The sequence below is a fragment of the Episyrphus balteatus genome, chromosome 3 (genome assembly GCF_945859705.1).
Source record: "Episyrphus balteatus chromosome 3, idEpiBalt1.1, whole genome shotgun sequence".
NCBI classification, from domain to species: domain Eukaryota; kingdom Metazoa; phylum Arthropoda; class Insecta; order Diptera; family Syrphidae; genus Episyrphus; species Episyrphus balteatus.
Window position 1 is genome coordinate 66,986,888 of NC_079136.1, and position 6,466 is coordinate 66,993,353.

Below are 6,466 nucleotides of genomic sequence, written 5' to 3' on the forward strand. Positions count from 1 at the left end.
AACAGATTTAAATTTTGAACCAAAAATTGTATTTTTATCATATTGAATGCATTTACATTGCACTTTAGTCCAAAATTAGACCACAGATTTAAGTTTTGAACGAATCTACACATATTAGAAAAAAATGCATTTTTACCATTTTGCATGCATTTCCATTGTACTTAGTCCAAAATTCAATGGTATTCAGAACAACAAATTAAAACATTTTGAAGAACACCAACCAATCTTACAACATTTCTTGTGCTTGGCCAATTCTGTAATTTTGGAATCAACAATCAAGATATCTATGAGATTTTATGATTTTATTTTATAAAATGATTTTTGCTTCTTGCCAACAAATGTCAATATTTGAATTTGGCATTATATGTGTCAGTTTGAAAAAAAAAATCTTCTAATTCACACCCACTTTTTGCAGAAAAATTACCTAAGCCCGACAATTTTCATGATTTTTTTCCTCAGTTTGTTGAAGCTGATCAAAACAACAATCAACAGAAATTTTACAAAAAGAAGAAAATAAGAATGCAGAATAGAAATATAGTGACTTTTTAATTGATGAATTTTCACAGAAGATATTTATGTGTAAGTTAATTTAATTATTAATTTTTAACTATTAAATTGATTGTTATTTAAATTTTGACAATTAGTTTGGCCGAAACCATTGGATTTATCCAGTTGAGAATCTAATTCCTCCAGCATTGTGTGTCTTTGTAAGTCTAGATTTTTTATTATTGTCTTGCATTTATTTTTCAATTTGTCCTTTATTTTTATTTCAGCTGAATCATGGTTATTTCCTTGCTGAGGGGGAGGATGTGGTTATAACCCCGACGAGAATTGAACCCATTTTTAATAAGAAGAAAGTCGTTCGATTTTCGGTATGAGAATTTATATTTTTTTGACATTTAATTTTTATTTATTTGACAATTTATTGTCAGAGTCAGTAGATAAATACTTGATAGATTTTTTTTAAGAAAGGATTGGATAAAGCTCAAATTACATATGTAGAATAAAAAGCAATAAATTTGGAATTATTTAATAAGTATGGATAGAGCATGTTTTTTTTTAAAACTATTTATACAATGGGCCATATTCATAAAGATTTACTAAAGTAATGACTTCTAAGTCCACAGTTTAAGCTTAATAAGTTAAATAAACTCGGCTGCTATTCATAGACGTTTTCATTGCAATGTTTAACTAAACTCGGTTTATTGAAAAAATCTATTACAATTATACTTCAAATAATGACATTTGAAATCATAAATGTCAGAATTGTTTTATGGGGTGAAAAAAAAACAAATTTTTTTGTTGAAATCGAGTTTTGCTAAATTCGGGTCTATTACTAAGGGCCATTGATTTTTTTCAATTTCATTAAGTCGTTCCTTGTTGAGCTGGTCAAAACCATTTTTGAAATAACTTTAAAAACCAGTAATTAAAGTAAAAATTGTCAAGTAAACAATCAAAATTTTATTGATACGAATTTGAAACCAAACTTTAGAACATGGTACACTTTGTTTTACATTTCAGTACTTTTTGTGCCAGCATAATATCAACATAGGATAACTTGGCTCCTTTTTTAACAGTACGGTAGAAGGGGGAGGATTTGCCAGGATTTAGGAAAATTGACTTAACGCAAAGTTTTTACGTTTCTTTTAATTTTTTTATATCTGATATTATTATTGACTTTATTATCTTCACTTAAATATTTTTTTCATCTTGATATATTAATTATTTCTATTTTTAATAATTTATTCAAAAAAATGAAAAGTGATGTGGCAAAGCCTCCCCAGGTGGGAGGCTTTGCCACGGGGGTGGGGAGGGATTGCCAGTTACCTAAATATCAAAGTTAATGCAAATAAAACCAATAATCATAAACAAAACTTCTTTTTAGCTGAAAATACGAAGAAGGGACTGATTTTAAAGGATTCTGCCATCCTTCCAGAAGCTTGCTTCTGGCAAATGTACCCCATGGGGTGCATTTGCCAGAGCAAAACCTACCCAAAAACGAATGGCAAATGCACCCCACAAGCTAATCTTTTAAAAATTTACTTATAACTTTTTTATAAGTTAAACAGTAAAAAAATCGCTTCTACACAGCATAGTACACATAATTTTGAAAAGATATTTGTATCAAAAAGTAATTTAACACGACAAATACCTACAATTTACGACGGTTATGTACCTTCATATTTTGGTTCTCAACATTAAAAAACTAACACAAGCGTCTAATTTATTTCGTGTCCAGCCAAAAGCTGTCAAACTTTGTGCAAAGTTTTCAATCATAAATGTGCAACAGAAAATGATTTTTCGGTATTTAATATTCTGTCGGTTTGAAAAAAAAACCTGGACTGGCAAAGGTACCCCACTGGCAAATGCTCCCCCTTCTACCCTAATGTTTTTGTTGCGATTTATTTCACAGTAACGGATGAAAACGCATAAATCTACCTAGATCTCTTAAGTATGTGCGTGCGAAATTATGAATATGCAAATTGTTTCGACACTTGGACCAGGTTTTTCATCAGACGGAAAAATTCTCCTGTGCAAATTAAGTGGAGTGAAAGTGGATCACAAAAAAAAAAAATATTTCATTGAACAAAACATTCAGAGCGGGAAGCAACAAAAAACAATGGCTTAGAAGAAAACACAAAAAACTCAAAGTATTGCAACCTTCGTAGCTGGAACTTCAAAAAACGAGTTTTAAAGCGATTTGACAAAAATGTTCTTGGTTCTAAAACTTCATTAAAAATAGCAGAATCAAACAAAGTAACTTGTCGTTGATTCCAATGTGAGCTCTGAATTTCATGTTGATTTTTATATTTAAAAAATTTCAGTAAAGTCAATTTGGAGTAAAACTAAATCACCAAATTCGATATTTGAAGATCTTTGGTGATCATATTTATTAAATTTCTGTTATTGTTTACGTTTGTTAAAATTGTGTTTAGAAATTTTGCAGATAAAGTTCGGGAAAGACTTGTACTTAAGTAATTTTTCAGTTTTTTTCCCATCATAAAAGGCTATGAAAATTTGTTTCCTCGAGTTTTCTCTCTCGGTTCTGCAATCCAATGTATTTACTTCCGCATTGGTCAAAAAATTGGTAATCACCTCAGCTTTGTGGAATGATATTTTTTTATTAAAAATGTAAGAAGGTATTGTAAAATTTCTACATACTTACTTTTGTATGGAGGAATTTACGCACTTTAAAACAAACGATTGACAAACAAAAATAAATTGAATGCATTCAAACAAAATGCAATAGCAATACAGTTAAGCAAAACCAATATTGCTCCGCTATATCGTTGTTGCTCTTCTATCCAATTTTTAACTTGAATGCATATTTAGCCAAAATGTCGTCAGCAATTTATTCAAATAACGAAAAAAAACATCAATCTTGACCAACTGTCAATTTTAATTGAATTTCTGATGTGTTTATTTGCCGGACGACCAATAAATATGTCCCTTGGATAAAACTGACGAAACAAGATGAAGAAAAAAAAAATTCACTCACCTTTTGCATTGCAGAGAGCTATGCAGCGCAACGAAACAACAACAACAGAGCATCATTGCGCACAACTACTCTACTCATGATATGATGGCATTTTATTACAGAGCTCCAAAGACCACAGAGTAATTGTGCACGATCTTTGATTTCCAGAGAAATTATTGTGATCTCTGCAGCTTCATCTATGCCTGACAAGGACTGTACTTGTAAAAATTGCGGTCGCCGCCGAGCCAGTCATCGTCATCGAAATGGTCGAATGCGATGTTTTCTCTTGTTTTTTTTGTTTGTTTTGTATTTTTCAAAAAACAAAAAACTTCATCATCGTCATTGCCATCATCAACAGCTTTGCCTAACAACATACATTTGTGCAAGCAATAGGGAGTATTCGAGACCATGGTCGGAGGAGGAATTTTTCAAATAGGCCAGGTAACTCCCTGAAAATGCTACAGTAATAAATTTAAAGCTACTCGTTGTCAAACTAACTTCAACTTCTTGGGTTGAAAATTCTTAGCAATAAACTTTCTCATACATATATAAAATTAAACAGTGAAATCAGGGAGAATATTCAATAAATTTTCATGCCTGTTGTCGTCAGAAGCCGTAAATAAGAGGTTGTAATTATCCGAAAACCCATATTGCACTTTTTGTAAAAATAATTTTGCAACCAAAGTTCGCTTGAATTCAAGAAATATTCTCTTCAAAATCTTCGGTACCATCAGATTCATCATCAAGCTGGATTTTTACGTTTTCTACTTCAGATGACGTAGATGAGCTTCGTCTCCGTTTTATATTTTTTTTTTCTTTTGTTTGAAATGTTGGCCCTTTCTTTTATTTTCAATTACTTACCAACTCAATATTTTCGCTTCTTTTTTTCTTAGTTTATTATATTCAGGACCCGTCTTGAACAAACTGGTACAGTGAAATTATGTTAGGTATTTTCCCAGGTGTTTATGAATGAGCCTTGCGCCCTGGGCGACCAACCATCTGTAGTTAAATCTACAAAAAAAAAAAACAGAACCGATCGCATTGTTAATTTTATCATGAACCTGATTGTACAATATCTGCAAACGGGATAAAATAGTTCAAGTTACAAGAAGTTTATAATTAGGCTCAACAACAGACATAAAATGCTTAAATCCATTGCTTTCCACGAATAAAATTGGAAGCCGTTTCGGCGTCTTTTTTGTCTTGGAGACTCTGCACTACTGCTGCTACTACTAGTCATAGTTATTTACCCATCCTAATGGGGGTAAAGATTTTAAATAAAATAATTTAGAAGATAATCCTTCCGCTGATCCATCAATTGGAATGTATCCTTTTATGCAATGGTTGTTTGAAAAAATTCTCCTTGATACATTGCAATGGATCAACTTCACATCGCTACAGACCGGTGACAACTTCTTCGCCTTGGTACCTGTCAACATAATTCTGGCGGTACCTAATAGGTGACATCATTATTATAAAGTTTCTGACCGAAATCGAAGCACTCACACCACCATCACATTGGGAACCATTGCTCCAAGGTCAATTCCAGTAAATGTGTAATTAGCATCAGTAATGCCTAGCAAACTATTGATATGTCCCCTTCTTGTAGTTAAAGAACATGAATCCGGAATTGCCTGAACAAGTAATATTTTTGTGTTTGCCATCAATGGCTCCCAAACAGTTAAGCATATTCCACATTGGCCGAGTGAATTTCAAAGAACTTCGCAAGTTTTATTCACTTTCCTCTTACATACGTTTTTGAGAAGCTTAGAGTGAAATCCAACCAAAGACAATTTATATAGAAGCATCACGTAATTAACACGATCAAATGCTTATGCAAAATCTGTAAATATTATATCAGTTTTTATATGATCTTCAAAATTATTTATGATGTAATTTGTCATTAATGACAGATTTGTAGTGGTTGACCTTCGATAAATTATGTCCTCCTTAGATCCGGTCTTAAAAATTGGAGTTAAAAATGATATTTTCCAAATATAGGTACATAGGTACCTTGAGATAGTGAGAAATTGAAAATGTTTGTAAGTAGTTAAGCGAGTGAAGCGCGACATTTGATTATAAAAATAGTTAAAACTTAGTTCAACATAAGACTTTTTTACTTCAGTTCTTTTGAATAAGGCCTATTTTTACACGGTTCCCACAAGACTGTATATAAATTAGATATTAGTTTTGCGTGGAAACAGTTGCAGTCGATTCGTGTCACCAGTTTGTTCCAGATTCGTAAAATTATTTTTGATTTTTGTGTGAAACATAAAAATTAGCACGATAAGATGCAGTGATTTTCTTTCCAATTAAATTTTTTTTTTAATTAAAACATCTGTCCCTTGATTAAAAAAAATACCTACGCCATTGTTCTGAACCTCAACACTAATAACAAAATCGTCATCAATGATATTGGTTGCAGCTGTTGTGTGTTTTATTTTTATTTATTTTTTTTTTTTTCTTACCAAAAAATGCATCTGTGATGTTGGGAAGATGGAAAAGCTCTCTAGCGCTGCTATGGCTTAGCGTCCACATGCAACTTGGTACACAGTTACATTATAATATCTCGAGCAGCCATGTGAACAAGTATCCAAAAACTATTGCCCCAGCCTGATGATACTGGCTGTTGTTGCTGCTGCTGCTGCATATGGAGTATGGACCCTCCGCATATCAAGACTCCAAATCGCATAATTCCATTTTCCACATCTTATTCGAAAAACCGATTCGAGAAGCAAAATGTTGCCCCTAAGCCCGAGAAACAGATAACTTCGACTGAGGTTGGGGGGCTGAGGAGACGGCAACGACGACAGCCAAAAGGAATTCAAACTTGGCTCACAACTTCTTTACACGCCTTCCTTTTGGCCAAAACGGAAAAAGGGGGGAAAAGGAAGCCAGGGCCAATCGTAACCACCACTTTACAATGCAAGCGACATGAACTTTGGAATCTTCTTGCTGCTCTTAGGATCATCGAACAACTTTACATCT

General features: G+C 32.7%; 1 long non-coding RNA gene across 1 annotated transcript; it reads left to right on the forward strand.

Annotated features, from left to right (window-relative positions):
• The first annotated feature begins 354 nt into the window (after positions 1-354).
• Positions 355-1,041, forward strand: LOC129914853 (uncharacterized). Its single transcript, XR_008772256.1, has 3 exons — positions 355-579; positions 645-707; positions 774-1,041. It is a non-coding gene; the product is annotated as an uncharacterized LOC129914853 (long non-coding RNA).
• Positions 1,042-6,466: the final 5,425 nt, after the last annotated feature.